Raw genomic sequence first — 7,783 nt, 5'->3', positions numbered from 1 at the left:
TTGATAGCATGTCGGCCAAAGTCTTATTAAGGTGTTTAGTAAGCCCGTTATTTTGCGGATCGTAGGCAGTCGTCATGTAATGAGTAATGATGCACCGATGGTTTAATTCTGTCCGGGATACGATTGAAAAACTCCCCCTCGATCCGTAATTAGCGACGTCGGGGCACCGTCTTTTAATACAGTGTCTTCAGCGATGAATTTCGGTACCTCTGATGCTACTGCTGTTTTCACGGCATTTGTATTGAAATACCGGTTCAGATAATCGGTGCAGACAATAATAAATCTATTGCCACTTTCAGACGTTGTAAATCGTCGGAGGAGGTCAATCCCAACACACTGGAAAGTCGTTTCGGCTGGAGAAATTGGCACGAGTCGGCCAGGTGGTTTCTGAGGAACTGCCTTTCTCCTCTGGCGCTCTCGACAGTGCGATACATAGTGACGGACACTCCTAAATAAACCTGGCCAGAAAAATCTCTTGCGGATCCTGTCTATGTCTAAATAAATCCTAAAGCACCGGCCTCAGGTGTTTTTTATGAAATTTCCGTAGAACATCGTAGCGCATGTGTAGCCTCCTCTTTTCCAGGATCAATGTTTTTCTTGCAAAGTAATCCATTAACTACCTTAAATTGTCATTTCACATCCTCTGACAGATCTAAGGCAAGCATAATTTGAGATATCTTCTTGTGCTCAGCAAGGAGATCCTGGGCTGCTGCGAGAGTGTCACAATCTTCATCAAAGTCTTGATGGTGGTGCACAGTGTTTCTTGAGAGACAGTCGCCATCTTGGTGTTTTCTTCCACTTTTTTGCACGATGGTAATGTCATACTCTTGAAGACGTAGTGCCCACCTGCCGAGTCGTCGTGTTGTTCCTTAAGACCTGTCAGCCAACAAAGTGAATGATGGCCTGCAACAACTGTGAATGGCCTTCCATAGAGATACTGTTGAAAATTGCACATGGCCCAGATCACAGAAAGACATTAGTTGAGTAGTTTCTCTGGGCTTTTGTAAGTGTCCTATAAGCATATACTATAACCTTCTATTTAGCATCCGAAATCCCCACCAGAATGGCATTGATCCAATGCCCACTGGCATTAGTGTGTAGTACCGTAGGTGCTCTCTCATCATACAGACCAAGTACGGGGTCAGTCGTCAGAGCTTTTCGCAGCACATCGAAAGAATCTTGCTGAGCAACACCCCAGCTAAATTTAGCATCGGCCTTTAATAACTCTTGGAGTGGCCTGGCTTTGATACGAAAGCCTGTGTAAAACGACAGTAATAAGAACACATTCCGCATACATTAATTTGACGCAAGGTGCCCAAGGATTATGATTTCTTTTGCTCCAAAGAGACATTTTCTTGGTTAAGTTTCAGTTCAGCTTGTTGGAGACACTTAAGAACGGATCTCAGTCTTTTTATGTATCAAATGTCTCTGAGAACACTATAGTGTCATCTAAATAACAAAGATACATGGTCCACTTCAGGTGCCTTAGAAGATGATCCCTCATTCGTTCAAAAGTTGTTCGTGCATGACATAAACCAAAGAGCAATACCTTAAACTCATACACGCCCTCAGGGGTGATGAATGCAGTTTTCTCACGTTCGGCATCATCTACATCGAAATACCGGTATCCCGAGTACGTATCCATGGTTTGAAAAACTTAGCCCCCTCCAGACAGTCTAGTGTATAGTCAATTCGTGAGAGATCTTAAACGTCCTTTTTAGTTACCTTATTAATCTTCCTGTAATCAATACAAAAGCTCCAATTGCCATCCTTCATCCCGATGAGGACCACTGGTGAGGAGCAAGGGCTCTGCGAAGGCTGAATGATGTCATTCTTCATCATCTTCTCTCCCTCGTCTGGAATTATTCGACGTTCCGCTGCTGAGACCCGGTATGCTCTCAGTTTTATTGGTTGATGCTCTCCAATGCTAATCCGGCGCTTCACTTTCGATTTGTCTAATCTGGTCTTCACCTGTGGATTGAAGCATTCAGAGAACTGTTGAAGAATGGCAAGTAGCGTCTTTTGTTGTTCCTTAGTGAGATCCGGTGATAGTCGAGTTGGAAGATCTTGTCTCGTAGTGGACGCGCTACTTTCGCCCACAGTCTCGGCATGGGGGTTTCTATGACGCTCAGCTGTTCTGCAATTACAAGCTCAGCGTTTGCTAGGCACATACGTTTTGGAAGGATCTGCGTTTCTCTTCAACAGTTAACTATCCACAATTCACCGAATCCGTTCTTAATCGAGACGACAGAGGTTGGGACGACCAAGTTACCTTTCTAACACTGACTGCAGGAATACAACCTCGTGTCCACAGTATCTCATGTAGCATAATCTTTGAGCGACCACAATCTATAATTGCCTGAGAAGCTTTCAGAAAGTCCCATCCGAGAACGATGTCATGACTACGCTCTTGAAAGACAATTCATTCTAACGGCTTAAGCAGAGATGTTTTTCTGTCAACGAATGCCGTTGTCTGGAATTAGCGACGGTACTTTTCCGAAATGACTGAACATGATGCTCCAGAGTCCACAACAGCTTGCGCTTGTCGGCCATCCATGAGTACATCCAAGTAGTTTCCTATCAATTTTGGAGTGGTCGACGTCGGAGGATTTTTATCTTCGGCGGTCTCACTTCCAAGAAAGGTCGCATCCTTTAGTTTTTCAGGTTTCGGCTTCTAGGTGATCGGATGGAGCTTCTTAACGGCGATGGAGACCATGATTCGGGTGTTGGGGATCGTCACCTCCAGCAGCTAGCTTGCGGCGATGGTGATCCACGTCGCCTGCACTCACATCTCCTTGTTCAACTTCGACGTTCCGGAGTTGGCGTGGGCTAAGATCTGTCTACTGTCTTCTGATATTTGCTGCCTTTCTAGACAATAGCGCACCACATGTCCCGGCCGTCCGCAGCGGAGTTATACTAGTTGGTTATCCTGGGTCCTTCAGACGTTTCTGTTCCGACACTGACAGTGTTGAGTGTTTATGGAAAAAGTTTAAGGCAATTGTAAAATGCGTTTTAGACAGGTACGTGCCGAGTAAAACTGTGCGGGACGGGAAAAACCCACCGTGGTTCAACAACAAAGTTAGGAAACTACAGCAAAAACAAAGAGAGCTTCACTGCAAATTTAAACGCAGCCAAAACCTCTCAGACAAACAGGACCTAAACGATGTCAAAGTTAGCGTAAGGAGGGTTATGCGTGAAGCGTTCAGTGAATTCGAAAGTAAAATTCTATGTACCGACTTGACAGAAAATCCTAGGTAGTTCTGGTCTTACGTTAAATCTACATCTACATCTACATGACTACTCTGCAATTCACATTTAAGTGCTTGGCAGAGGGTTCATCGAACCACAATCATACTATCTCTCTACTATTCCACTCCCGAACAGCGAGCGGGAAAAACGAACACCTAAACCTTTCTGTTCGAGCTCTGATTTCTCTTATTTTATTTTGATGATCATTCCTACCTATGTAGGTTGGGCTCAACAAAATATTTTCGCATTCGGAAGAGAAAGTTGGTGACTGAAATTTCGTAAAAAGCTCTCGCCGCGACGAAAAACGTCTATGCTGTAATGACTTCCATCCCAACTCGTGTATCATATCTGCCACACTCTCTCCCCTATAACGCGATAATACAAAACGAGCTGCCCTTCTTTGCACCCTCTCGATGTCCTCCGTCAATCCCACCTGGTAAGGATCCCACACCGCGCAGCAATATTCTAACAGAGGACGAACGAGTGTAGTGTAAGCTGTCTCTTTAGTGGACTTGTTGCATCTTCTAAGTGTCCTGCCAATGAAACGCAACCTTTGGCTCGCCTTCCCGACAATATTATCTATGTGGTCCTTCCAACTGAAGTTGTTTGTAATTTTAACACCCAGGTACTTAGTTGAATTGACAGCCTTGAGAATTGTACTATTTATCGAGTAATCGAATTCCAACGGATTTCTTTTCGAACTCATGTGGATCATCTCACACTTTTCGTTATTTAGCGTCAACTGCCACCTGACACACCATACAGCAATCTTTTCTAAATCGCTTTGCAGCTGATACTGGTCTTCGGATGACCTTACTAGACGGTAAATTACAGCATCATCTGCGAACAACCTAAGAGAACTGCTCAGATTGTCACCCAGGTCATTTATATAGATCAGGAACAGTAGAGGTCCCAGGACGCTTCCCTGGGGAACACCTGATATCACTTCAGTTTTACTCGATGATTTGCCGTCTATTACTACGAACTGCGACCTTCCTGACAGGAAATCACGAATCCAGTCGCACAACTGAGACGATACCCCATAGCTCCGCAGCTTGATTAGAAGTCGCTTGTGAGGAACGGTGTCAAAAGCTTTCCGGAAATCTAGAAATACGGAATCAACTTGAGATCCCCTGTCGATAGCGGCCATTACTTCGTGCGAATAAAGAGCTAGCTGCGTTGCACAAGAGCGATGTTTTCTGAAGCCATGCTGATTACGTGTCAATAGATCGTTCCCTTCGAGGTGATTCATAATGTTTGAATACAGTATATGCTCCAAAACCCTACTGCAAACCGACGTCAATGATATAGGTCTGTAGTTAAATGGATTACTCCTACTACCCTTCTTGAACACTGGTGCGACCTGCGCAATTTTCCAATCTGTAGGTACAGATCTATCGGTGAGCGAGCGGTTGTATATGAGTGCTAAGTAGGGAGCTATAGTATCAGCGTAATCTGAAAGGAACCTAATCGGTATACAATCTGGACCTGAAGACTTGCCCGTATCAAGCGATTTGAGTTGCTTCGCAACCCCTAAGGTATCTACTTCTAAGAAACTCATGCTAGCAGATGTTCGTGTTTCAAATTCTGGAATATTCCATTCGTCTTCCCTGGTGAAGGAATTTCGGAAAACTGCGTTCAATAACTCCGCTTTAGCGGCGCAGTCGTCGATAACAGTACCATCGGCACTGCGCAGCGAAGGTATTGACTGCGTCTTGCCGCTTGTGTACTTTACATACGACCAGAATTTCTTCGGATTTTCTACCAAATTTCGAGACAATGTTTCGTTGTGGAACCTATTAAAGGCATCTCGCATCGAAGTACGTGCCAAATTTCGCGCGTCTGTAAATTTTAGCCCATCTTCAGGATTTCGCGTTCTTCTGAACTTCGCATGCTTTTTCCGTTGCCTCTGCAACAGCGTTCGGACCTTTTTTGTGTACCACGGGGGATCCGTTCCATCTCTTACCAATTTATGAGGTATGAATATCTCAATTGCTGTTGCTACTATATCTTTGAATTTGAGCCACATCTCGTCTACATTCGCATAGTCAGTTCGGAAGGAATGGAAATTGTCTTTTAGGAAGGCTTCTAGTGGTACTTTATCAGCTTTTTTAAATAAAATTATTTTGCGTTTGTTTCTGATGGATTTGGAAGAAATGGTATTGAGCCTAGCTACAATGACCTTGTGATCACTAATCCCTGTATCAGTCATGATGCTCTCTATCAGCTCTGGATTGTTTGTGGCCAAGAGGTCAAGTGTGTTTTCGCAACCATTTACAATTCGCGTGGGTTCGTGGACTAACTGCTCTAAATAATTTTCGGAGAATGCATTTAGGACAATCTCGGAAGACGTTTTGTGCCTACCACCGGTTTTGAACAAGTATTTTTGCCAACATACCGAGGGTAGGTTGAAGTCCCCACCAACTATAACCGTATGAGTGGGGTATTTATTTGTTACGAGACTCAAACTTTCTCTGAACTGTTCCGCAACTGTATCATCGGAGTCTGGGGGTCGGTAGAAGGAGCCAATTATTAACTTAATTCGGCTGTTAAGTATAACCTCCACCCACACCAATTCGCACAGAGTATCTACTTCGACTTCACTACAAGATAAACCACTACTGACAGACACCAACACTCCACCACCAATTCTGCCTAATCTATCTTTCCTGAACACCGTCTGAGACTTCGTAAAAATTTCTGCAGAACTTATTTCAGGCTTTAGCCAGCTTTCTGTACCTATAACGATATCCGCTTCTGTGCTTTCTATTAGCGCTTGAAGCTCAGGGACTTTTCCAGCGCAACTACAACAGTTTACAACTATAATTCCGACTGTTCCTTGATCCAAGCACGTCCTGTAATTGCCAAGCACCCTTTTACATTGCAGCCCATCCCGCACTTTCCCGAGGCCTTCTAACCTAAAAAACCGCCCAGTCCACGCCACACAGCCTCCGCTACCCGTGTAGCCGCCAGTTGAGTGTAGTGAACTCCTGACCTATTCAGCGGAACCCGAAACCCCACCACCCTATGGCGCAAGTCAAGGAATCTGCAGCCAATACGGTCGCAAAACCGTCTGAGCCTCTGATTCAGACCCTCCACCCGGCTCTGCACCAAACGTCCGCAGTCGGTTCTGTCAACGATGCTGCAGATGGTGAGCTCTGCCTTCATCTCGTAAGCAAGACCGGCAGCCTTCACCAAATCAGTAAGTGGCTCGAAACAGCATATCCAGACACACCGGGATGATGATGACTTTGAAACAGAGGATGACACGCGTAAAGCTGAAATACTAAACACCTTTTTCCAAAGCTGTTTCACAGAGGAAGACCGCACTGCAGTTCCTTCTCTAAAACATCACACAAACGAAAAAAAATGGCTGACATCTAAATAAGTGTCGAAGGAATAGAAAAGCAACTGAAATCACTCAACAGAGGAAAGTCCACTGCACCTGACGGGATACCAATTCGATTATACACAGAGTACGCGAAAGAACTTGCCCCCCTTCTAACAGCCGTGTACCGCAAGTCTCTAGAGGAACGGAAGGTTCCAAATGATTGGAAAAGAGCACAGGTAGTCCCAGTCTTCAAAAAGGGTCGTCGAGCAGATGCGCAAAACTATAGACCTATATCTCTGACGTCGATCTGTTGTAGAATTTTAGAACATGTTTTTTGCTCGAGTATCATGTCGTTCTTGGAAACCCAGAATCTACTCTGTAGGAATCAACATGGATTCCGGAAACAGTGATCGTGTGAGACCCAACTCGCTTTATTTGTTCATGAGACCCAGAAATTATTACATACAGGCTCCCAGGTAGATGCTATTTTCCTGATAGTGTTCCGGAGATGTTTAGCAAACTCAAGTGGCAGACTCTGCAAGAGAGGCGCTCTGCATCGCGGTGTAGCTTGCTCGCCAGGTTTCGAGAGGGTGCGTTTCTGGATGAGGTATCGAATATACTGCTTCCCCCTACTTATACCTACCGTGGAGATCACGAATGTAAAATTAGAGAGATTCGAGAGCGCACGGAGGCTTTCAGACAGTCGTTCTTCCCGCGAACCTTACGCGACTGGAACAGAAAAGGGAGGTAACGACAGTGGCACGTAAAGTGCCCACCGCCAGATACCGTTGGGTGGCTTGCGGAGTATGAATGTAGATGTAGATGTAGACGTCAGTCTTCCTTGGTGCCCAAACAGGTTTCTAATGCGGCATTGTAGGACAGTAACTTCGCCTCGGCCTCGACTTATTTACCGTTTTAAAGGGGAATGAACGACCAGAGATTGGGTTCAATGTCTGTTCCACTTCCTTCCTTACGACCTCTTGAAGCGTCTCGGTTGTTGGATCGCCGTACATTCCAAGTGGCGTCTGAACTTCCTCTTTCACTATCTTACGAAAAACAATTGTGAAATCAGTTGTATCCTCCATCACAGGCATCGGTGTGATGTTTGGAAGCCGTTCAAACTTCTTGCGTGTAATTCCTTTTGATGCTTTGTCTCGATATAGTGGCACCTACTTCACGAGTAGGGTTTGATACATGTCGTCA

The sequence above is a fragment of the Schistocerca gregaria genome, chromosome 8, assembly GCF_023897955.1.
Source record: "Schistocerca gregaria isolate iqSchGreg1 chromosome 8, iqSchGreg1.2, whole genome shotgun sequence".
Taxonomy (NCBI): domain Eukaryota; kingdom Metazoa; phylum Arthropoda; class Insecta; order Orthoptera; family Acrididae; genus Schistocerca; species Schistocerca gregaria.
The sequence above is the reverse complement of the archived record's forward strand: the minus strand, read 5'-3'. Positions refer to the sequence as shown.